Consider the following 27,405-nt stretch of genomic DNA (forward strand, 5'->3'; position numbering starts at 1 on the left):
TACAGCTATGAAAGGAGAGCCTTCTGAGTGACTGTTTTCTTTTTAAGCAAGTGAAACTTCTGCTGACTTTGGCAGCATCTACCCAGAATTAGAAAATACCAAGCAGATCTTTGTGGCCACTGGGCAAGGTTGATCTGGACCCCTTCAAGTGAGGCTTGCTGTTAAAATATATATAATAATTTATCTAAGACTCATTTTACTAAACTCCCTCTAGATTTAGTAAGGTAGATATCCACCATTGGAAATAAATCAAGCAATCTGTGAACAAGGAAGGTAGATTTAGAACATTCATCGATGTTCAGGGGTAGTACATGTATAAATGCTATGACTGACTTGATCAAGAAATAAGTAATTATCTTTTGACTCCCCCCAAAGTAATGGCTTATAGACTTCTCTAAAGAAGCTCAAATTTGAGTTGCAAGATCCTCCTGGATGCATACACAGCAATCCAGTGACAGAATGCAGAATGTCGGTGACTGTTAAGCTCCTCTCTGCCTGTTTGTTAGTTCTCACAGTTTATGTTGACAAATGACTTGTAGTCAGCAAGTTCTTATTTAGAAAGGTACCTGTGGATGTTGTTTCTGGTGAAATACAGGCTTGAAGCATCACCTCTATTTACTTATGCAAGATTGGGAAGTTATGTACATAGAAATGTTGTGGGATACACAGTCGTGGGATACCCTAATTAATATGCAAAAAAAATCCTCATGATGCTGCTTATAAAGATTTTAAAATAATAAAAAGTCCAATTAGGGCCACATATCTGTCACAGCAATAAAGCATGGTGAAATACATTAAATCGGAGATGTGAACTATTTATTATCACAGACAGAATGACAACAGACACTGTATGAGTGTACTTTCTGAAGCAATAATTGGTTAACAGGACAATTTAGATATCTTACTTAAATTGAGTTTATATTTCACTCTGAATTTCAATATCACATTAATGACTATTGTAATGACCTCATTAAATCTGGAAGTCAATGTTAATTTATTATCAGAAGACTTTTAGTGAATTACATTGGCAGGTGAGAAAAAATGGTTTAATATTATCTATTTGATTATTTCCTAACCTATGTACAGATTATAAAGCAGTTTCTGGTTGCTAAATTCTTTTTTTTTTTTTAAGATTTTTATTTATTCATTTGACAGAGATAGAGACAGCCAGCGAGAGAGGGAACACAAGCAGGGGGAGTGGGAGAGGAAGAAGCAGGCTCCCAGCGGAGAAGCCTGATGTGGGGCTTGATCCTGGGACTCCAGGATCACGCCCTGAGCCGAAGGCAGATGCTTAACTACTAAGCCACCCAGGCACCCCTCTGGTTGCTAAATTCTTATTTAAGTTGTAATTACCTGATATCAAAGTACACTTTTCAATGGAACATCATAGCATAACTATCCATGATTATCTTTACCACATCTTTTCATGGAAAACCCTTCTTACATTTAAAGTTTCTTTATGGAAGAATAAGATCCAAATATTTTAAAAGGTTTGAGGGGGGGATCTGTGTCCTGATTACCCCTCCTTATCCCTGCTTCCCACACCTCATAGGGAATTAATAACTAAACTTTTTTGTCTATTTACATTTCTAAAATTTACTTGCATATTTCTGAGTAGTATGTTCTGATGTTTTAATTTTTTAAAAATGTATTACCTGTGCTTGCTTTCTGTGAAAGTTACAGGTTTTATTCTAGAACCCTCCTTCTACTATCACTCAGTGAGCATGTGTGCATCCATGTGCACGTGTACATATGTAAACATCTATACACACTTCACCTCCTCCTATGCTTTTTATATAATTTTATTAATGTTTTAGGAAAATTTTGTGTTTGCGTTAACGCAATGTAAATATTATTCAGCGTTAAGTCGTGCAGTTCACTATGATTATATTTTCTTTTTCAAACACGTTTCTGTTGATTCAGGAGGTAAAAATCGCCTTGCTTATCACTTGGTTCCTTTTGTCACTATCAGTATTCAACCAAAAACCCTATAAGTATAAATCTGTCCAATATATTATAAAAATCACATAATCTATCAGATAGATATATTATTTTCTTGGCTGTGTCTTTTCTAGAAACTTTTATAACCTCATATCTGGACGAGCTGCTTTCTAGGTCCGCTGCACGTGGTCACCTGGGTGGACATTTGCTCTGTCCTACAATTATCGGGTATTATGCTATGTTATATTACACTAGGTGACAGTTTAACTAGGTATTAAAACTTGTTTGACAATCAGATGACCTCCAAATTTTGAAGCTAGCATTCCTTTATCATCTAGCTTTTTACTGTTGAGAAACCTAATTCCGTATGTTTGAGTCAGAGTGTGTGACATTTGTTGTTTTCTTTCACACAGATGTCCTCAAAATCTCCTTTTAATTCTCAATTATTTAGAAATGTCCTGATGATGTGCTTTGGGTCATTTCTCATTCACTGTCCTGGGCACTTGATGAGCCTTCCAATCTAGAAAGTCATGTTCTTTCTTCTCTAATATTTCTTTGGTAATTCCTTTCTCTTGTTTTCTCTGATCCTATGTCTGGTGCCCCCCTTACAGAATAAGATAATGGAAGGGTGAAAAATGGAGCTCCTCAATTACCTTCCTATTTTCTCTTCTATTTTCCACTTCTTTGTCTTTTTGTCTTCCCGCTGAGAGAGCTCCTCAAAAAATAGAGAGAGACATATACAAAGAACCCTTAACACTTTGTTACTTTTGGAAGGTAACTTTTTTTTTTTTAAGATTTTATTTATTTATTTGACAGAGAGACAGCCAGCAAGAGAGGGAACACAGCAGGGGGAGTGGGAGAGGAAGAAGCAGGCTCATAGCGGAGGAGCTTGATGTGGGGCTCGATCCCAGAACGCCGGGATCATGCCCTGAGCCGAAGACAGACGCTTAAGGACTGCGCTACCCAGGTGCCCCTTGGAAGGTAACTTTTATCTTGTTCAAGCATTGTTTTTGTAACACAGATGCAAAATTTTCTCCCACCTCAGTGAAGTCACTGTAGTGCTTTTGCTTTGTTTTGCTCCCCTTCCTGTTTTCTTCCTGTTTCCTCAGTGTGGCTTTCCCCTGTTCTCTTTGTTCTTTCATATTAGAGGCTTTCCTAAAATGCCTGGCATCCCAGGACTTCCGTGAGTTTTTTCAGGTGAGGAACTAAATACAGACTGAAAGCCCTGGAGATGGGCAGGGCTTGCTGAGTGATGGGTTGTGAAGTGGGATGTTCTCGACTCCAACTGGTGCCATTAACAAATTACCTCTAACTCCATGGCCTAAGCAATACAAATTCATTATTCTGCAGTTCTATTGGTTAGAAATCCAACACAAATCCCACTGGACTAAAACCAAGGTGTTGGCAGGGCCATGTTGCCTTCTGGACGTTCTAAAGCAGAATCCATTGACTTCCTTTTTCTACCTTCTAGAAAGAAGCCACCCACATTCCCTGGCTCCTAGACCCTTTTCTCCATCTTCGAGTCTAGCAACCGTGAGTGAACCCAATTCTTTTCATATCCTATCATTTGAACCGTTCTTCCATACTCATACTTCCTACTGACTACTGCCACGAGAAGTCATCTGCTTATAAGGACCCATGTGATCAAATGAGACCATCTGGATAAGATAGGATAATTCCCTTATCTTTAATTTATGATCCTTAATCACATCTGCAGAGTCCCTTTTGTCTTGCAAGGTAACATATTGACATTATCCAGGGATTAGGATCTAGATTTCTTTGGAGTCCATTATTCCACCTACCAGAAGGGAATCAAACAGAGACCCAACTGTTCTGTTGGTAAACAGTTTTTGGTAGTTGTAGTTCTTTGCTATTTGATTTTTTTTCTCCTTCCTTTTGTATATAAGCCTGTCTGCCAGCTTTCTAGAGGAGTCAAATGTGGGAAAGTGATGGGGGTCAAAGTGATTAGAGTTCCTTCATCTGTGCCCGGTGCACTTGAGTTCAGGGACTTTCTCAGGCAATCTCTGCAGAAAGCAACCCTGCAAGTGTGCTTAGTGTTAGGGGCAGGCAGTCAGTTCTCCACACAAAATGGATATGGACTGTGAAGGAGTTGTGTTATTCTTCAGTCCTGCACTCTGAAGTCTTCCATGTCAGCTTCTGGACACCCACCAGCCTGTAGTCACTTAGCTTTCAGCTTTCCCACATCTGCTGAGTTACACTGTAAATCTGCTTTCCATCTTCCAAAATTTGGTTGACACTTCTAATTTGCTGTCATTATCTCTGTTATCCCTGGCATTATCCATTTTTGAACATTTTATTATCATTTCAGGGAGTTTACAGGAGACAGTGAAGGTCAAGGTATATGTTCAATACATCACTTGAAACTAGATTTCAGTATGCATAGAAATTAATGAAAACATACAGTTCCTTAGGTCTCCCTATTCATAGTTTTTGCAACATCGTTTGCCTTATACTGAGTCATTTTGACAGTGTAGCATTCTGTAGTATTATGCACGGTATGAAGGATTTACAGCTTAGATATAGCTAAAAGAATTTCATGCAAAACAATCTGTCATTTGATTGGAGATGTATAAGGTATTTATTTTTATTTATTTTTATCCTGGCAACAAGAGAGGTTTGGTCATCATTAGATAAAATTCTGATAAAACTACCAAATAAAACACACTAAGTGTTTAGTAGGGCATCATTACAATCTACGTATCTGCATCATATTTACTGAAATCTATTGATTTATCTTGATCATTTTTTGTTTTCTAATTTGATATGTGCTTTACACCAGAAGAAATGCTGTTGTGTGTTATTAGAAAAAGAACGGTAAATAATGATAATAATCCATAGAATCTTTAACTTCCTTTTTTAATGTTGTAAGAATAATTGAAATAAAAGTCATTTTTATGATGTATCAAAACAAGGTATTTCTCAAAATAAAAAGTAAGGCCAAATACTAAAATTCATGTGTTTTCTTTGCTTCCTTGAATTTCCTTTTAGAGCCAATGACATAAATATTAAATAATTGGATCCAGTGTATAATTTGGAAGCAAAACTTTTTGCAAGTTCAATTAATTTTAAACATGAAAAAACAAATTGCTAGAAGGCATTTGGAATGCCCCAGGCTCAGACATAATGAACAAACCCTGTCTGATCTCTAGGGTATTACCTTTGGTGGGCTTTTTCTTTTGTTTGGAAACTTTCATTTTCCTTAAGATTCTAAAATCACAGGTTGTCAACACATATGGTACATCTTATAATCTACAGCATGTAAACAGTAAGCAAAAAAAAAATACATGGGTTTGTAAATATTAGTGAAAATAAAAGTAAAAGGGTAACTACTAGCCTTGAAAAATGACATTATAGAGCCTTAGATTCATGATAAAGGAAAGTATAAGGTAAGATGGAATCTCTGCAAAACAAAGCAGTATAGGAAGTAAGAAAGCTGAGACAGTAAATTACAGGCTGGAGGAGAAAGTATTACTTTGCTAAGAGACATTGGAAAAATTCAAAGGTCCCGAAGGTGTGGTTAGCTAAAATGTCCTTCAAGGAGGTGGAGCCCAGGCAGGAACCAAGATAGCAGGAATTAGTCCCCAGGCAATACCAAGAGGCACCATGTGACTCTGTAAAGACAGTTTTAGGTAATCTGTTTACTAACAAGCCACAACCGAGAAATTATGGTGTAAAGAGGAAGGAGATACTTGGGGTGACCAAAACTCAGCAATTAGACTTAGATGTAGGGAAGAGCATTAGAGCATTAAGTAGGGGAACTGTCATATTATAATAGAGGTAAGGGAATATTAAGTTTTTGAGACAACATATTATTAGGTCTGTGTCAATGACATTGATTCCTTGCCTCCCCATATAGTGAGACCTGATGGCAGATACATTTCCTAGCCAGATCAGCTTTTGTAATAGGTCCACAAGTACACTTCAGATAGAAGGGTTGGGGGAGGTAGGGACTGACAAAAAGAAAAATCCATCCATCTCTACTAGGTTTATTTTCTGAGGCTTTGAATTAAGATGTATTTGGATATTAGTTTAGTCCCAATTTGACAACAAGTATGCTAGGTTGAATCTCATGATCAGGAACTGAATATTTGACTTAGGATATTGACAAGCTCGATAGTTCTTAATCCTAGCTGTGTATTAGAACCACCAGAATCTTAAAAAAAAAAAAAAAGTACAGACGCCTGGACCTTCTTAAATCAGATTCTCTGCAGGTAGGGCTTCAGCAGCACTATTTCTAAAGACTCCTTGGGTGATTCTAATGTGCATCTAGGCTGAGAACCACTGGACCAAACAAACGATTAAGAGGTCATTATTTTCCCTTAGATTGTGATTCAAATGATTTTTGGAAACAAAGGTGACCTTGAGAAATTCTGGGAAAATTGTTTAGTTCTGTAAGTTCAAGTAGAGCAATGACCAAGGTTGCAAAATTCAGCGGTGAATAAAACTCTGAAAATCACTCTGCAAGTTTCAATTATTTTTTATAGCTCCCATGCATTTCTATAACATACCCAGAAGCTACTCTGATGTCTCTTTTGCAAGTCCACTGAGGAAAAACAATACCTTTTTGCAAATTGTTTCTCTTTCTACACACTAAGCAGAAGGAGGATAGAAGCTATTATGTTGATATTTTAAGGAAAAAAGATTTTCCAACCATACACTTTAAATATCTTGCTAATTGAAGCAACAGTAGTATATTTTTTCTCTTCCTATATTATCTGGAAAACTACCTTGATTATGGACTCTGCAGGCGTAGGAACAGCCTTCATCTAGAGAAGTAGAATTCATGATTTATTCACATCTGTAATGCTAATGAGTCGTCAGTCTATGAGGAAAATTCGAGTCTATCAGTTATTCCAAGGGTACGGAAAGCTGTCTTTACATCTTGCTGTTCATCTCTGTGACATTCCTGGAGGGCGTCTTTTGATAGTTGATTATTATTTGAAGTGGCAGGAGGCAGGCAACTTCAAACGAAGCAGCTTCTTCAGCCAGAACTAATAGTCTTGGGAAGATGCTTCCTCTTCAAAATATACCTGAGTTTGTTGATTGTGGCCACAGGAATTTGGGGGATATTATGAAACAGTGTAGATTAGGAAAAGAAGAAAAGAATGAAGTAATACCGTCTCAGAAACAAGTTAGTATGAAGAATTAGTGCTATTTCCAATCAAGAGAGATCTGCCAAAAATACAGTTTGTGAAGGATGTGACTAATTCTTTCCTTGAATGGAATGAATGAATTCACCTCTCTGTAAAATGGTAGTATTACAGAATAGAGGTTTCTCCAAAGCAGAGGAGGATAAACTGGGCAAGAAAGTAAATAAACTATTATGCTTCAACCCAAACGGTCCAACTTTTATTTACTTCCATATTGGTATTCTGCGTAGTCTTTTATTTGACAGAAACATTTTGCTACTGAAACAATAACAACTCTAATAATAAAAGTTATGAGACCCACTACTGGAAAGGATCCAATTAGAGTTGCCACATACAACCCTAAAATGTGTGTCTACAATATACAAACAGAAGTATCAGTGTCTAACACAAGCCAGCACATGGTTACTGTAGACTGCTCACCTCCCACCATGCAAACATATCCTGCTGCCCTTTTCTGGACTCTTCCCTTCCATTCCACTATTTATTCCCCTTTCCTTTCTTTTCCTTGGCAGTTAACCATGAAGTGTGGTGTTAACACCCCTGCCATGACTCTGTTCTCACTGGACACTCCTCTGTTCCCATACCCACTATATGAGGCAAGTTTAGCTAATTTCCCTTTCTCTTTATTCTAGCTCTTTGGAATCCTTGTACCTTAGTTTCTCTTGGTTTGTGCAGATTCAAAAATATTGAAGAGGTCAAGAACACAAATAAATGAGGCTCAGAGCTAAAAGCAAAACTACTGACGATCCAATTTGCTGTGTTTCAGGCACTTACTAAAGTAGCTGGAGAAAGGCTACTATTTGCTACTGCCTTTGGGAACCTATAGAACCAGCAATTGCACAATATTTGTGGCAAGTCTACAGTTGAAAGGGAAGCTAATCATATTATAAATCTTATATCCAGAATGAAATTATTTTGGAAGAAGTCACACATCTGTGAACCATTCTCATAATTACATCTGGGTGTACATCTGTTTGTCTTAGTTCACTCACAAAACCTGATTTTCTGATGACCTAGCAACTCTAAAATTTAAATCCCTATAAACTCACTGAAGGGCTACAAAAGGAATCAGAGCTGGAATCCACTCCAAGCAATCATCTGCTTAAGCCGCATTCACACAGATCTGCCATGAAAGCATCAAAAGGATAGGGAATAATATCTTAAGAGCTGAAAATGGAAATTGCTTTTTTAATTTAAGCTGTAATGATCTTATTCCTCCATAATCCCTTACTCTGTAATTTTGCTTTTTTTATTTTCCCTGGAGGCTGTGATCAACAACCATTTCTTATATGTTCTTTCTTGTTCTGCATTTCTTTTGCAACAGTGTCCTCAGATCCATAATCATATGCTTGCAAATATCTAGTAAATAATCATTTAGCCCTCTCCTTCACAGGCTAAACTTCCCATTGTGTTTAGAGAAACTAATCCTTTGTGTTGCCTCATGATATTGATTGATCAGTTGGTTGACAAACCAAGCTTCTCCTACACCTTCTAGGAGGCTTTGACATGCCCATAGTTTCTATCTTACTTGTGTCTCCTAGCTGAACCCTCCTCAGCTTTAAACTTCCTTACACTGCATCAATACAAATTGAATAAATTTTTGTGACCATTGCAAATGAAATAATTAATTTTGGCCCTGCATTTCAGGTTTCCTAGGTTCTATCCACATTTTTAGTGAAAGTGCAAGTCACAGTCAGCATGCTGGACTCTAACTCAGCTTTACTTTTATCAATTTTCCACCACCTTCATCAATGTAGTTGATGCACATCCCTAAGTATACTAAATTGGCCGTGTGTTTGGTCAACTTAATTTTGGTTTGGGTGGCTCATTAGATTGTTTTATGACTGCTATTATTTTAAGAATTGTATTTTAATTACATAAAACAAGGTGTATTTCTATGATCTTCAGGTGTATATAACAGATAAGACATAATACTTGTTCTGCAATCTCCACTGTTAGAGATTGTCAGCAAATTAAACATGTTAACACTAACCAGATTATGGTAACTACTGTAAACATTGTATGAAAATCTATGATAAGTTTTCACGTACTTAAAATTCAATAGCAACCAGTATTTGGAAATCATCAACTTGGATTTTTCCAAATGCTTCGTGAGAAACTCACAGGGTCTGTAAGCAAAGATTAACCAAAGTTCATGTAGTATTGTCATACTAAAGAGGCTAGAGAAGACATTGAAGAAGTGTGCGGGACAAAAGCAATGAACTGCGCCCTAAGACAGACAACAGAAGCCAAACTATTGGCAGAGAGGGCTGATCAAGGACCCTGGGGAAGGAAATGCTCCCCCACTAGACTGCGAGTTTGATGGGAGAGGCCCTTCAAAATCCCATGACTTTACTGGATCATCATCCACACAAAATATGTCTAGCTAAACTTTGTAAGCCTCTTTTTAAATAAAAATAAACTATGTAACTTTGTGATAAGACTTCTTTCTAAACATATGTGATTCTTTGCTCTAAAAATATTCTCAGTTAACAAATAAAACAAAATCGTCCAGGATCTTGAGGATATGTGGCCCTCGAATTAAAGGGTAATGTACCACACACAGAAAAAATAGATAACACCAGTAAAAAAAAAATAAAAATAAAAAATTTTAAAAATGAGCATCTCTTAAAGAAATATGGCCCAGTGAAGCATGCTGCTATAAATGCTAATTTGCATATTTACCAGTTGTCACCCATTTTGGGGAATAGCCACAGGAGCAAAACCCTTTTCCTGGCATTAACACAGTTACTTATTCCCTCAGTTCTCCTTTGGTTTGGAACCCCCTGATTTTAGCTCACTATAGCAACTGCATGTTATTCAGTTGTTGGTAATCCCCTTGTATTCCATGTGGCACTTTTCATTTTCCTGGTGAGTGCTCCAGAAGCAATATAAGGATAAAGAGTCTGTGTTATACATTTTGTATACTTAGAACCTTGTGCTCTAAGTAGAAAGCAGTCATACTCACACTGGAATGATGTTGAACAGACTTTCATTTCTATCATCTTCCTGATTCTTATATTATTTATATCAAATAACCACAAATAAGCATTGACCAGTGCTTTCCCAACACTTCCCTAAGCAAGTGAGAAATATATTGATAACTAAAATGGATTTCAAAAACTAAGCCATGCCCAAAGACACTGAGGATCATCCGAAGAGAATGGCATAGTTGAGAGCTAGGATCACCTGTTAACTGAAATAGCAGCGGGGAGGAATGGACAATGCCTCAAACGCGCACGCACTTCCCAGACAGTTTGAAACATTGTACTGTCATGGGGACAGAAACCTAGTCCCAATTAGAGTCACTTTGCAATATTTATTTTCACCTTTTTTTTTCTACTACAATACATACTTCCTCTTTTTAAAGAGAGTTGGCAAAGGTGAGTGCCCACACCTCTTTGGAAGCCTATTCCTATGTAAATGAGAGCATTTGTTTTATTCAGATTCCAACAAAAGGTGTCCTCCAGTAAACATTGGAAACAGCAGAGCTGTAGACGCTATGTCACTGGGTGCCATACCAGGCACTAAAAAAGAAAAAAATATGTATGTTGAAGCTGAATCGTTTAAAATTAGACACCACCAAAGCATTTGAGTATATGCTGTAGGGAACAATTTTGCTTTGCATTAGGTAGCAGGATAAATACTTGTGTATCCTAATTTTACGATTTTTCTGCCATGGTAATGACATTCTGAAAATGGGGGACTGCTTCCTTGGGAGTAGGAGCACTGCTTCATCTGCTGACCTACAGAAAATTTCTAAAACATGAGAAGCCTAGGGGGAATTCAGTGCCAGGTGGCAGCAAGTATTTCTAGTTAGCGCTCCTCTCAAATGCCTGTCACTGCAGGTGAGCAGCCACAGCCATTGACAGGGATCTGGAGGACAGCTCCAGTACAGACAGTAAAAGTTGCCAGCATGCTTTTGAGAATCCCTACTGACTTTTGAATATTCGAATTGTAGTTCACAGACATAGGCAAGTGGCTACCATGAATTCATTACTGCTTTAGCAAGTTGCAATTTTAAGTTGCCCTTGTCCCCATGACATTGCTTACTGTGGCTTTTTATAGTCAATAAGGACATATGTTCAGCTGCTCAGTTTCTAGCACTTTGTTGAGATCTTATGCAAAAGATATGAAAGTATTTTCCCCTCAAGGAGCTTTTAATCAAATCATTGTTTCTTAACTCATTTTAAAATATTTTAATTGTATTAAGATAAAATTCACATGAAATACAATTAACTGTTTCAAAGTACATGTTTCAGTGATATTCAGTGATATTCATAATGTTGTACAGCAACCAGCTCCCTCCAGCTTCAAAACTATTTCATCTCCCCATTCAAATGCCAAGTACATGTTAAGTAATAACTCTTCAACCCCCCATTCCCTGGTAACCCTTAATCTACTTTCTATTTCCATGGATTTGCTGGTACTGAATATATTGTTTATGTTTATAGAAATCATACAATATATCTTTTGTTTTTGGCTTCTTCCACTTAGCATAATGTTTTCAAGGGTCATTCAAGTTGTAGTATGTATAAGTACTTTGTTCCTTTTTATAGCTCAATCGTATTCCATTGTGTATACATATGCCACAAACTTTTTTTTTTTTTCAAAGATTTTATTTATTTATTCGACAGAGAGACAGCCAGCGAGAGAGGGAACACAAGCAGGGGGAGTGGGAGAGGAAAGCAGGCTCATCGTGGAAGAGCCTGATGTGGGGCTCGATCCCACAACACCGGGATCACGCCCTGAGCCGAAGGCAGACGCTCAACTGCTGTGCCACCCAGGTGCCCCTACAATCTCTTTAATCCATTCATCCACTGATGGACATTTGGATTGTTTCTACCTTTTGGCTATTATGCATAATGCTACTATAAATATTTATGTGTAAGTTTGCTTGTGGACATGTAATTTTTCATGGGTATACAGTTGGGAGTAAATTGCTGGGTCATATGGTAATGCTATATTTAACCTCTTAAGGAACCACAAAACTGTTTTCCACTATGGCTGCACCATTTTACATTCCCATCACCAGTGTTTGAGGGTTCATATTTCTTCACATGCTTACCAACAATCAATACACATAAAATATTGATATAAATAACTAACCCTTATCATTTTACAACCTTGTAACTATAAATCAAAAAAGAACTCTCAAATCAACAACCTAACTTTGTGCCTTAAGAAAGTAGAAAAAGAAGAGCAAGCTAAACACAAAAGCAGCAGAAGGATGAAAATAATAAAGATTGGAGTGGAGATAAATAGAGAATTGAAAAAAAATAGAAGAAACAAAAACAAAACCCGTTTCTTTGAAAAGAACAGCAAAATTTACAAACCTTGAATCAGAGTAGGAGAAAGGGAAAGAAGACACAAGTAACTAAAATCAGAAATGAAATCACTACTTGAACGTAGAGGAATAAAAAGGATTATATGATAATAGTACGAACAACTATTCATCGAATTAGATAAACCAAATGAAATAGAAAAACTCCTAGAAATCCACAAATCTTCAAAACTGGCTCAAGAAGAAATAGAAAATCTCAGGAGACCTATAACAAGTAAAGAAATTGAATCACTAATCAAAAACCTCCCAATAAAGAATAGTTCTGGACCAGATGGCTTCACTGCTGAGTCCTACCAAACATTTAAAAAATTAACACCAATCCTACTTAAACTCTTCCAAAAAATAGAAGAGGAGACACATTTCCTAACACATCCTAGGACGCCAGCATTACCCTGAACCAAAGCCAGACAAAGATACCACAAAAAAACTACAGACCAATATCCCTTATGAATAGGGACACAAAAGTCCTCCACAAAATACTGGCAAACCAAATTCAATAGCACATTACAAAGATTACACTCTATGACCAATGTGGTTTATCCCAGGAATACAAGGATTGTCCAAAATAAGAAAACCAGTTATTGTAACACATCATATTAATAGCATGAAGGGGAAAAAAAAAAGATTATCTCAATAAACACAGAAAGCATTTGAACAAATGAAACACCCTTTCATGATAAAAACTCTATGCAAACCAGGAATAGAAGACTTTCTTCTAATTTCCTTCTTAGCAGGTTAGTTTTATTGTTGTTGCTGTTTTCTTTCCTTCTGTCAATTATTGGCAACTTTAAAGACAATTCCCTTCAATTTAAATATATACTGTATTCATCAGTTATTGCCAAAACAGTGATGCTTTAAATAAAATTCCCAAATTCCAAAATCTGTAACTCCCCCAAAATAATCATTTATTAATCTTTCTCAGCTGAAGATCAACTGGACTTGGCTCAAAGCTTTAGGCTGAAGTCTGTTTGACCTTATGTGTCTCTTTCATTTATCTTAAGCCAGTGAATAACACAGACCAGTCCATCCAGGGCCAGTTCTCCTTGTTGAGAGATCATGGATATTCAAGATTATAAATAGAAATGCATGCTGTTTCTTAAGGCCTTGACTCCAGACTAGCACATCTTCACTTTTGCTCAAATATAATTAATCAGGGGGTAGGTGGCAGTACACTGCAAGCCCAATATCAATGGAGGAGGTAAATATACCTCACCCCCCCGTTACACTGCAACATCACAAGCAGCAGTGAATGGAGAATTGAGAATAATCCAAGCCACCAAAACCTGTCATAATAATGTGATATAGAACAAACAGCATAAGGAAAGGGAGAGGGAAAATATCAGGAATGAAAGGTGCTCTGTAAAGAAATATTTATATGAAAAATAAGCTAATTTCTGCAACATACGATCTCAAAATCTCAGCGGCTTAAAACAAGAAAAAAAAAAAAAGCTATTTCTCACTAACTCAGAATCAAGTGTGAATGTTCCTGTTCTGCTGGCTTTTTGGGTCTCTCTCATCGAAGCAGTGACTTTGGTAGTCAGGCTGTTCCCATTTTCAAGTTTATGCTTCTGTCATCCATCTTGCAGCCTGGAAGGGAAGAAGAAAAGAAGAAAAGAAAAGTGTTTACCAAAAGCATTCAGGTTATTTAACCATTGTGCCATGGAAGTGACACACCACTTTAGCCACATTCTATCAACCAGAACAAGTCACAGGACTTCACCTACAGGCAAAGGTAGGAGCTGGTAAATGTAATCCCTGGCTGCACATTAAATAGTCAACTGCATCACTGCTCTAAGAGCAGCAGAATCCCTGGTGATCTACCAGCTTTTTGGCTTAGAAAAATGGAATGTAGATTTTTTACTAGGAATCCTTGACTTTCCCAAAGTTAAGGTAGGATAGAAACTATGTAATTGCAACTAAACTGTTTTGTTTTTATAAGAAAAATAGAGTGTGAAAATTGATTTAAGTCAAACTACAATGATTTCTAGATGAAAAATCAAGGGCCATAATAATCACTAGCATTACCTAATACTTTTGCTTTACTATTAACACATTTCATCTTTATCCCAAGTCTTATAAATTTTTGTTTAGTACCATACCAAGAGCAACCACTATAAATAACTGTGTGAAGAGATACACTCAAAAACACTATAAATAAGTCATAATGCAATCCTAAAACATGTTTTAGTAACCTACAGGAAGACAATGTAAAATAAATTTAGTTATAAGAACAGAACGAATAGTCAGCAAACAAGTAATATCAGATATTAAGTTCTAACAATAATTATTTTAAATGTAAGTGGTCTAAATATACCAATCAAAAGACAAGGATTAGCAGAGTAGGAAAAAAGCATGATCTGACTATGTGTCTTACAAGAAACTCACTTCAAATTAGAATACAAAAGTAGGTTTAAGTAAAAGGATGGAAAAAGCTGTACCATACAAATGTTAAGCAAACAAGCAGGAGTGAATGGCTTTATTAAATAAAGACTACAAAGCAAATTACTAGGCACAATGGTAGACATTGCATAATGATTAAAAAAGGATAAAATCATTACATAATGCTGTACCAACCATCAGAACTTCAAAATACATGAAGCTAAAACTGGTAGAAGTAAAAAGAGAAGTAGATAAATCCACAATTATCACTGGGGACTTTGACACCCCACTAGGGAATTGTCACTCAGGATTTGGGTTCTTTCTAACTTCTTGCTTTGCCATTCTCTAGAGAATTGCCCTAGGTTAGTAAAATCTAGGTTACTAATCCACTCATATTTTAGATTGAAAAAGAAAATTATATTATGTATGAATGTACTTAAGCTAGAGATAGTCAAGACATTTCACACATCACTCTAATTTCCTATGAGTTTGACATTGATCTCATAACCATATCTGGTCAAATGGGAACTATAATTTCTAATTGGATGTCCTATACCCAGAAACAAGGAAATAATAATTATTGATTAATTTATGGAGAACTGTGACATAGGGGACAAATGTGGGTACACAAAAGTCATAAGTGTAAAGTAAGAATTTTATGGCTAGGACAAATAGAAAAAAAAATAGGTCATAGACTTAAAAAACAACTAAATCATATGTTCACACCAACTAAAAAACCAGGATTACTAGAGTGGTTAAAAAATAACAATGAAATCTGTAAGAAACTTACTTGAAATATAAGAATGTAGGTAGTTTAAAGAAATATAAGCTGTATTTTTATCTAGAGGCATAGCTGTACCAGATGTAAAAAATTTAATGATCTCACCTTAAAATGAGTACATTTTGTGTATTTTACTCTGACTGTTGGACAGAAAGGTTTTATTCAGAATGTCTGGGTTGCTCCAAACCTGCATATTCCAAAAAGAGGGCTATCTATCTTCAGGAGTGACCCTCCACCCACTCTTGGAAGATAACTTCTGAGCTCTTGAATATTCTGCCTGACATGAGAATTTTGTATGCCTAAAGACTTTGACCCTGGTAGTATTTAAAATGAATGCCTGTTTTTGTATGCTTGAAACTTTGGGCCATGCCGTACCATTTTGACCAAATAAGTTTACCAAACAATATGATTTATGGTGGATGCATGTTTTTGTTCTGGGGTTGATGAATGGGATAGTTAGAGCCTGAGGGCTGACGTCAGTCATGCAGATGCTACATGCCTATGTGACCAAACCCAAAAAAATCCCTGGATGGCAAGACATGATTAAGCTTCCCTGGTTGGCAACACCTTGCCAGTGTTGTCAGACGTTGTTGCTGGAAGAATGAAGTGCAAAGTGCATCTCCACATGGTTCTGCTGGTGGGGGCAGACACCCAGAAGCTTGTACCTGTTTTCTCCTGGAATTTGACCATGTGGTTTTTTTCTTCCCCTTTGAGAACTTTAGGTTGTATCCTCTACAGTAATATACTGTAGCCATGAGTATAATGGCTTTTCTGAGTATTATATGTCCTTCTTACATATCATCAAGGTTGTGGTTTGCCTTTTCAATAAAAAGTGAAAAAAAAATAAAAGATGTAATGAAGAAAAGAAGTAAATAGTTTTAAAAGAAGATGTTAGAGAATTAAGAAGGAAAGGCTCAACTATAGAGAACAAACTGATGGTTACCAGAGGGGAAATGGGTGGGGGGATTGGTGAAATAGGTGATGGGGATTAAAAAGTATACTTGTGAGGAGCACCAGGTGTTTTATGGAAGGGTGGAATGACTATATTGTACACCTGAAAATAATATTTACAGTGTATGTTAACTGGAATTTAAATAAAAACTTTAAAAAAAGCAATTTATTTATTTATGTCCTTAAAGTGTTGTTAAAGCAATGAAGAATTTAAGATGTATGCAGTCCATAGTTCTAATAGGTCTTTGCAAAAGGCTTATGACAGATACAGGTATAAGCCACGCACCAAAGTAATTTAGAAAGGAATGATTTGTACGGGACAAAAATAATAATAGTTACAATTAAAGAGATTGATTTAGAGTTTCTTTAATTATCAGCCTTTATTTATAGAAAGCTGCCTTGTTCTTACTAGGAACAGAATAAAAGTCTACTTAGTTTCCAAAAATACCAGCTAAAAATATATGTATCTTTGTCATCTCATGTTTAGTCTCTATCTGATGAATTAGAACCATCCATTCACCAAGTATTCACTAAGTATCACTTAGGTTGTTATTTTGTCATGCTATTATTTGCCTTGCTCAACTTAGTGCACTCAGTTGAAGCATGCAGGGAAAAATATGACTCCTGCCTTCAGATTCACTCTCTATTTGGGCAAATAGACATGCAAATACATAGATCTATACTTGAAGTATCAGGAAGTTTGGTGATACAAAGAAGCAGCATCTATTTCTACCAAGAAAGCAGAAAGGAAGTTACTAGAAAAATAGGTGATAATGGATGTACATTGGTTCTATTCATCTCTTGATAATGTATGGGTGAGCCACTAGGAGTCCTAGGAATGAGACCCATTTATTATCAATGACTGACCTGTTAGCAAGGAAATCATACCAAATACAGTGGCTTCCTACAGCATATTTCTGGCATAAATGTATAGTGTTTATAACAATGGCAACTTAAATAATAAGAGGATAGAATTAAATAGAAGTGATAGTCAAAATTTATATATCAGTATACATTTCAATAGCTTTCTCCCTTCATGCAGGGTTAAGAGTTATAAGAAACAAAAATATTATTACACAAAACAAATCCAGATACTAATATACTTGTTTACAAAGCAAAGTATTGGTATATGGTTCCCAAGAAGTCAAAGTAAACCAAAAACGTTATTTAAAAAAAAAAATAAAAATTTTCAATATTATCACATTATTTTACCACACTCCAGAACTGTACTTAGGTAGAGGGAACAAAATTAAACAAAATAGATATGGTTCCTATCTTCACAAAATCACATATAATGGAGGAAGCAGAAAACTTAAAAAGCAATTATAATACATTATGTATTATTGCATTAGAAGTGCCTTGACCTCCATAGACTGGGAATAATTACAATATTACTAAAATATGTAGCAGTAAAATAAAGCAATTATCAAAACTAACATAAATAGGACACAAGTCCCTAGGAAATTCTTCAGAAGACTAAACACTAAAAATGGGGCTCATTCTATGATTATGTTCAATTTTCATCTCTTCCATATGCTTTATATATATTTTAAAGCAGGAAGGTCAATGAGACTTCCCTCGAGAGCACCAGCCAAGCTCTATTTGTACATATCATCAGAGAGGCAATGCTGTCACGCAGATGGCCCCCTGGTCTGGGCAGCTTGAGGAAAGTGCCTTTGTGTTCCTAATTAACTAGTGAACAACTGTGCCAATTGCTTTGATACATTCGAAACCTTCTGTTCTCAGACTTTTGATGAGCTGTTTATTCAGGAGCAATACCTGCCTGCTTTATTGGCCCCAGCACACCACTTTTAAAGGGCAGAGCTGTAGTGAGATTGACAAGGATTCCTCAGTTCCAAGAAAGGAGATCATCAGGAAGCGCTAACCATATTCAGGTAGTCTACTTTAGATCTCACTGACGAAAGGATAAAGTCTATGACTATAGAGTGCAAATATTTTCTGGCAGTAACTCAATAGATCTAGAGTTCACAGTTCAGTAATGAGCTGCCACACCAATTCCTTTGATTCTGGGAGTTCCCAAATCAGTAGCAGTGTGTAAAAAAGCAAGGTTTCCAGGATCTTAACTCAACTCTTGAAAAGATTAGTAGTAAATTAGATGCTGACATAGAGAGTAAATTAGAACATCAAATGATACTAGATTAATAAATGTTTAAGAGTATGCCAAATAATATTTAGCATACAAAAGGAAAGATAAGTTTAATAAAGCCCAGAGTCCCAGATCACTTTTGTGCATATAAATGTGTGAAATGTAATGGGAGGGACAAATGTCAGCTTTTAAAAAATTTCCTTGACGAAATATAATGTAGACAGTTTTGAGGCCATGTGATAAATGGTCTTTTTCATTTACAGATCCATCAATTTTTTTAAATGATATTTTTCAAAATTAAAAATTAAAATCCTCAAATATATATTTGGAAAGGCTCTTTGTATGTCAGAGCCCTGAAGTTCTACATCAGGACAAATGGCTTTGATGAAGAAGGAAAGAAGTGATAACAATGTCTAAATCCTAAAACAGATTTGAAAAGTAGTCCATGTGTTTCATCTTAATAAAGGAGAATGTTTAAATCAAGTTATCTCAACCTTGTCACTATTGACATTTGGACTGGATAATTCTTTGTTGTGGGGGATGGTCCTGTGCATTGGAAGATGTTTAACAGCATCCCTGGAACCTGCTCACTAGATACTAGTAGTACTCACCCCCATTGTGACATTCAAGAATGTCTCTAGACATTGCAACTGTCATCAGGGCAAATTTGCTTAAGAACCATTAGTTTTGATTAGAGACAAAGGACTTCTAGTCTGCTGTATAAGATGGTGCAGAATTGTCTCTGCCTACTTCTGTCCTCTAAGTACAATTATAAACCTTTTTAAAGACAACAGATGACTAAAGGAGAACTTGGAAATGTAGTAAGAGGAAGGGAAACTCTTTAGGGATCCCAGGACTGGAGGAACAATAAAGCAACATGATTCTTATAAAATTCCATCCAACAGAAGAAAACAATCCAAGTCCATACTTTTCATACCCTGACCAAAGAACTGAAGGTGGGTAAGGTAAACTCATTTCTTGCCAGAATCCAATGAGGGTCCCACCATCAACACAAGGCTATTCCTGTAGAATGAGCAAGGAGGATCACTGATTGCTCCATTTGCCATACTAACAATAAGACAGCAGGGAAAGAGCTCTCCATCTGTATTAGGCTTGAGGCTCCCCTCAGCTCACTTACTTTGTGACAGTACATGGCAAGGGGACAGCAGGACACCACTGGCTGGGGCCTAACAAGCTCCTGGCTCATTAGTAGAATGGAGATGACAGCAAATAGAATCTGTGAATTTAAGGACAGAGCAATGAAATTTTCCCAATCTGAACAACAGAGAGAAAAATAGACTGAAAAAACTCAAAAACCAAAAAAAAAAAAAAAACCCAGAGCCTCAGGGCTCAGTGGAAGAATATCAAAAGATGCAACAAGAGGGACGCCTGGGTGGTGTGGTTAGTTAAGTATCTGACTCTTGGTTTTGGCTCAGATTATGATCTTAGTGTCGTGAGATTAAGGCCCATGTTGGGCTCCATGCTTAGTGTGGCATCTGCTTGGGAGTCTCTCCCCCCTTCCCTCTGCCCCCCCCCCCGTGTGTGCTCTCTGTCCCTCTCTGTCCCTATCTTTCAAAATAATAAAAAGAAATCTTAAAACAAAACAAAAAAACAATGCAACATGAGTATCACTGTGTCCAGAAGGAGAGGGGGAAGAGAGTGAGGTTGAAAAGGAATTCAAATAAATTATGGTTGAAACTTCCCAAATTTGTTGAAAGACATAAATCTATATATACAAGAAGCTGAGCAAAACCCAACAGGATAAGGTCAAAGAAATCCACACCAAGATACATCACAATTAAACTTGGAAAAACTAAAGACAACAACAATAAAATCTTGAAAGAAGCCAGAGACAAATAACACAATACTTATAGGGAATTGTATTAAAATAATGAAAGATTTCTTATTGAAAATCAAGGAGACCGGGGTGCTTGGGTGGCTCTGTTGGTTAAGCATCCGACTCTTGATTTCAGCTCAGATCATGATCTCAGCGTCCTGGGATCGAGCCCTGAATCAGGCTCTGTGTTCAGCATAGAGTCTGTTTGAGATCCTCTCCCTCTGCCCCTCCCGTGGTGCACTCTCTCTCTTTCTGTCTCTCAAATAAATAAGTAAAATAAATCTTTAAAAAAAGAAACCAAGGAGACTGGACTTCTGTGGAAGAGGGCATAATAGGAGGATCTTAAGCTTACCTCATCCCACAGACACCTAGATAATATCCATGTCAGTGCAAATAAACCAGAAAATGGCCCAAAGTCCGCAGAGCAGGATCCCCACAGCTAACCATAGCTGTGATGAGTCCACATCAAAGAGGGTGGAAAAGACAGAAATGCAAATAGGAACCAAATAGCCCCTCGAGACTGTTCATGGGAAGAGGCGCCAACGCAAGAACAGAGAGGGGAGAGGAGCAGATCACATACCAGGAACACCAGACACCCCCAGCATAGGAGACCATACTGGGAAGGTGAAGCCTCATGACATTTGGCTTTAAAAACCAGAGGGGTTAACCTTGTAAGTTCTTATATTCTGTAAGTCTTAACACCTGGAACTTTAAAAATCTGCAGGCTTAGCTCTGGCAAATTGAGTGCCCACCCTTAAAGAGACAGAAAGAAAACCATTCACAGTCCACTGAGATACAGCATAGAGGCCGCAGTTTGAGAAACACCTGGAGTATGCAAGGAGGAAATTTGTTTACTAATTTCAGAATGTGTGCCAGAGGAGCAGGGATCTTTAGGAAACTACTCAAAGACCAAAGACCCGGCAGGCACCCTTTCCCTATCCTGCCCTCCCCCAGCATAAATACATAGACTCTCTCCACCTAGCTTGCTAACACCACATACCCTGTCCCCATGCTCTCCTGTAGATGTGCCCTATCCAATTTGCCCTTGGCCAGAGCTCATCCGAAGTAGTGTTACAAGCATGGCATTGTGCAAGCAGCCCCAACAGGACCAGTACTATTCCACAGTGAATCTTGCTCCAGGAATAGGGGAAGATAATTGCCCTCATTAGTTCCACTGTGACTATAGCAGCTGGCTGGGGGCAGACATCTGGTAGGACTACAGGTCCTACACACCAACAAAAGCATCTCAGGGGATAACACAGGAAGAGTGACCTGCAGTTCAGTGCAACTGCAGCTCTGGAAAAATTGTGGCCTGACATTGCTCAGACCCAGTGTGGACCTAGACTAGCTCATTAACAGTACATGGACCAAACCCTGTCCACAACTGGCAATGAGAGCTATTGTGAACAACTGGACTAAAGACAAATGCAGCTCAGCCACAACAGTAGGACACATGCAACACACAAACAAGACACCCCTGAAGTGCCAGGTGCAGATGAACAGGGGACTTTGCACTGCAGGGCACCACAGAACCTCTTCTTAAGGCCACTACTTCTAAGAGCAGGAGACATAACTGTCTTTCTTAACACAGAAACAGGGAAAGAGTTAGGCAAAATGAGGAGATAGAGGGATGTGCCCCAAATGAAAGAACAAGACAAAATCATGACAAGAGACATAAATGAAATGGAGATAAGTAAAATGCCTGATAGAGAATTTAAAAGCAATGGTCATAAAGATAAGCAGTGGACTTGGGAAAAAAGTGGAAGATCTCAGTGAGACCATCAACAAAGAGATAGAGAATATATAAAAGAACCAATCAGAAATAAAGAACTCAATAACTGTAATTAAACATACACCAGAGGGAATCAATAGTAGACTAGAGTAGTGGAAAGCAATCAAGCTGAACAGGAGAGAGAGAGAGAAAAAAAAAGAATAAAAAATGAGGGAACTAGTGACACTATCAAGCATAATAACATTCTCATTATAGGGATCCCAGAAAGAGAAGAGAAAAAAAGGGGAAAGAAAATATATTTGAAGAAATAATTGAAAACTCCCCAAATCTGGGGACAGAAACAGAAATCCAGATATAGGAGGCACAGCGAGCCCCCAACAAAATCAACCCAAGGAAAATAATCCTAAAATTTGTATGGAACCACAAAAGACCATGAATAACCAAAGCAGTCTTGAAAAAGAAGAACAAAACAGGAGGCATCACATTTCCGGATTTCAGGATATGTTACAGAGCTGTAGTAATCAAAACAGTATGGTACTGGCACAAAAGTAGACACATAAATCAATAGGACAGAATATTGAGCCCAGAAATAAGTCCACAAGTATTTGGTCAAGTAATCTATGATGAAGGAGGCAAAAATATACAATAGGAAAAAGACAGTCACTTCAATAAATCGTGTTGGATAAACTGGAGAGTTACATGCAAAATAATGGAACTGGACCACTTTCTTAGACCATGCACAAAAATAAATTCAAAATAGGTTCAATATGTAAATGTGAGACCTGAACTCAAACATCCTAGGAGAGCACTGCCAGGACTTTCTCTGACATAAGGCACAGCAACATTTTTCTAGATATGTCTCCTCAGGCAAAGGGGAAAAAAGCAAATATAAACTACAGGGACTACATTCAAATAGAATGCTTCTGCACAGCAAAGGAAATGATCAGAAAAACAAAAAGACAACCTATTGAATGGAAGATGATATTTGATATTTGCAAATGATATGTCAATAAGCAGTTAGTATCCAAAACACATAAAGAACATACACCATTCAATACTAACCCCCCCCCCAAATAATTCAATTAAAAACAGGGAGAAGATATGAAAAGACATTTCTCTACAGAAGATATACAGATGGCCAACAGACACATGAAGAGATTGGTCAACATCACTCAACATCAGGAAAATGCAAATCAAAACCACAATGAAATATCACCCCACACTTGTCAGAATGCCTAAAGACAAAAACACAAGAAACCACAAATGTTGGAGAGAATGTGGAGAAAGAGGAACCTGTGAGCACTGTTTTTGGGAATTCAAACTCATGCAGCCACTGTGGAAAACAGTATGAAGGTTCCTCAAAAAATTAAAAATACAGGGGCACCGGGGTGGCTCAGTTGGTTAAGTGTCTGCCTTTGGCTTGGGTTGTGATCCCAGGGTCCTGGGATCGAGTCCCACATTGGGCTCCCTGCTCAATGGGGAGCCTGCTTCTCCCTCTCTCTGCAGCTCCCTCTGCTTGTTCTGTCAAATAAATAAATAAAATCTTTAAAAAAATAGACAATTACAATATGAGCCAGTAATTTCACTACTGGATATTTACCCAAGATACAAAAAAACACTAATTGGAAAGGATATATGCACCCCCATGTTTATTATAGCATCATTTACAATAACTAGAATATGGAAGCAAATCAAGTGTCTATCAATAGATGAATGGATAAAGAAAATAATGAAATCTTGCCATTTGCAACGACATGGATGGATCTAGTGGGTATAATTCTAAGTGAAATAAGTCAGAGAAAGATAACTAGCATATGATTTCACTCATATGTGGAATTTAAGAAAAAAACAAATTAAAAAACAGACTCTTGAATATTATAGAGAACTGTTCATTACAGAGGGAAGATGGGTGGGGGCATGGGTGAAACAGGTAAAGGGAATCAAGAGTCACTTATGATGACCTCTGAATAATACATAGAATTGTTGAATCACTGTATTGTACACCTGAGACTAATATAACACTGTACATTAATTATACTGAAATTTAAAAAATAATAAAACCAAACCAAAAACCAAGGTGGCCATGAGGATGTACCATAACAATTTTCAAGTGCTTAAAGAACTATGAATAGTTAATTCTATATTTGGGAATTCTATATTTGGGAAATATATTCTGGCATTATGAGAAATAAGGATGAAATAAAGATGAAAACAAAATTTTCAGAAGAAAACTAAAAAATTATTAATAGTATATCTACCCTACAAAAAAAAAGCTGTAAGTTGTTCTTCCCACAGAAAGGAAATGATAAAATGATGAAATAATCTTAAAGCATCAGGAAAAAAGAAAGAATAACAGAGAGGGAAATGGGTCGATATAATAAATTACATTTATTACATAATTACATTACGGTATGAAACATAGAATGGTGGAGGCATTATTTTAAGGCGTTGCATAGTCCAAATTTAGAGGATGAGATTATGCTTGAAAACTAGAAATGTCTCTTTGTAGATGCTATAAGAGATATCCTAATGTTTTCAGGGTGGAGCTTAGTTATTTGCCTTCCATTAAATCACCAAGAAAAAGAGAACATTGGATTTCTTGTTTCTCAGGAAGAACTGAACAAGCCAAAGTCAAAACAGCTGAAGACTCCACTAGAACTTCAAAGCATTACCCATTAATTGAAAGATTGGAAAGACATTTGTAGACAACACAGTTTGGTGCAGAATAAATAGGGAAATGAGGTGTATAAGTCGACAATTGGCTCAAGAATAATATAATGATAATGAGCTGCATATTCATCTTTGTGTTTCAGGAATTTTGTAATTATCTTCATTTCTAAAAAAAATGTGTATTTTATTTCTGAATCAATCCTGGCTCCTCAAACCCTCTTCCACATTCTGACTATATCACAGGAGGGCTGATACTCTTGTATGCTCATGTCATGTTCCTTTGGCTTAGTTCAGCCAATGGGAACCACTGGTGGGAATTTATGTGGGAGGGGGAAAGAAACTAGGGAAATCATTCCTCCCTCTCTGACTTAGATGGTTTCTCCAGCAGACTCTGCCCCTGTGTCTCCTCTTGGTTATAGCTCTCTCTGTGTACTTTTCATGTTATTAGCTTACTTTGGACACTAGGCCGCCTTTTATTGCCCTTGAGCCTAAGATAGTGGTTTCCTGCTGTTGTTACTCTCCCGTTTGACTCGTAGGTACTCTTTCACATGTGAAACTAACTCTTGAATTGAATTCTGTTGTAAACAAATTGATTTTTGTTTTCCTAGTTAGAACCTGACAGATACACCTTAAAATCATGAATTAGCAGAATAACACTATAAGTCATTTAGTTCAATTCAACTCTGTATGTTGTAACATATAATTATTATTTTTGTTGTTCTTCTGACATACATATAAGCAAAAGCTAAAATAAAAATTTTTTTAGAGTACAGAAAAGAGAAAGAGCATGATCTACTATTTTTTTCTATGCTGGGATAAATTTGACTCTCGAGCTCAAATTCAAATGCTTTGAGAATGGACCATCTTCTGCCAGGGCCCAGAAACTCTGACACCTGAAATATCTACACCAAATTGTTTCTAAGGAACTTAGGGACTCTTCACCATTCCCAGACCATTCCATGCCCACATCTCAGATTGTCTGACTTCAACAAACACAATAGAGATCTTTCGTTATCATGAATTAATTTATCATGATTAGTAACTAAAATACATAAGGGCTACTTTATATATCGTTCATTTTCTAAATAGAGGAATTAAAGCATTAAATCTTCAAAATATTTCTAAATGAACTATTTTGAAAACTATGACTAAATAAACTAAACATTAAAAAAGAGATTTTGAGGGCATGAACTACCTAAATTTTGACTGTAGAATCTAGAGGCTCCGCGTGGCACTGGGACAGGGAGAAGCTGATAAAAGTAGCAAGACTGCCAACATGAAATTTAGTATAACAAGGTCATTTATAGACACGGATTTGTGAAAAATTCTTAGTGAATGAAAGAAATACATTTAGGAAAAACAAGAAACCATGCAATAAGCTACAAAAAAATGCTTTAAAAGATAGAATTCAAAATGCTACCAAGATGACCGGTACCTCATGAATAAGTATCAGGGTAGCTTTTGATACCTTTATGACTATTCATCTCTATATCCCAGTCTTTGGGATCTGTAGGAAAAGAAAAGAAAGAAAAAGCAAGGGTAATAGGAACAGGTGAAATTACTTTGGTCAATTCTCCAGTGAGATCTGTTTTTCTTTTCCTCCCATTTTCTTGGGGACTTCTAGTTCCCTAGCTTGTCTTATCCTCCCTCCCCTGTGTTGCAATCTTTTGTTAACATTTACTGTTTGAGCCTCCTCTTCTTGAAAAACCTCAAACCCCTTCCTTGAACATTCATTCTCAGTTTCCAACTGCTTCCTCTCACAAGCAAATTTTATTGAAGACATTTGTTTCAATTGATTTCTCCATTTCCTTGCCTGTTATTTCTTCTACAACCCACTGTAGTCTAGATTCTTTCCCTGTCACTTCTATTAAACTGTACATGGAAGATGAAAGTATCTTTTGGTTACAAAATTCACTGAGCACTTGAGTGTCCTTACCTTACTCAAACATGTTTTTTAGAAGTGTTCGGTGTCATTGACCCATCTCTACTTCCTGAAATGCTTTTGCCTTTGGTTTCCATGATATGCTATTTCCATTTCTTCTTAGATTTCTTTGAGAGATCTTTTACTTCTATTTTGTTGTTAGTTCACAAACTAGCCCCAGTACACAGAGGGCACAGAGAGACCGAAGAAAGAGGCTGACCACTACAGACTAGCAGTGAATAAACAAGGGAATGCACTAACAAGGCTTGTCTTCCACAGCTGCAATATAAGTAGATCTCTGCCCCGCCCACCAGAATCTTAAAAGGGCCTTAACTGGGTTCAACCCTATATACTGTCCGGATACTCCCACCAGTACATAATCATCTCAAGGTTGTGTCCTTGGGGCAGCGTGTAGCATGAGGAAGGCAAGCAGACCATATATTTCAAAAGATGGGGAGAGGGTGAGAAGCCTCTGCGGGGTCCAGCTTGCAGGTCAACCTGAGGTCATGTCCTCTGGATAAACTCCAACACCTGTAATTGCTGATGTCACTCCCAGTTCAATATAAGGGTT

General features: G+C 37.1%; 1 pseudogene; it reads right to left on the reverse strand.

The window, feature by feature from the left end:
• The window catches only part of LOC100479365, a 75,485-nt pseudogene that overhangs the window by 26,850 nt on the left and 21,230 nt on the right, over positions 1 to 27,405 (reverse strand).

This window comes from Ailuropoda melanoleuca, chromosome 7 (assembly GCF_002007445.2).
Source record: "Ailuropoda melanoleuca isolate Jingjing chromosome 7, ASM200744v2, whole genome shotgun sequence".
In the NCBI taxonomy this organism is placed as follows: Eukaryota; Metazoa; Chordata; class Mammalia; order Carnivora; family Ursidae; genus Ailuropoda; species Ailuropoda melanoleuca.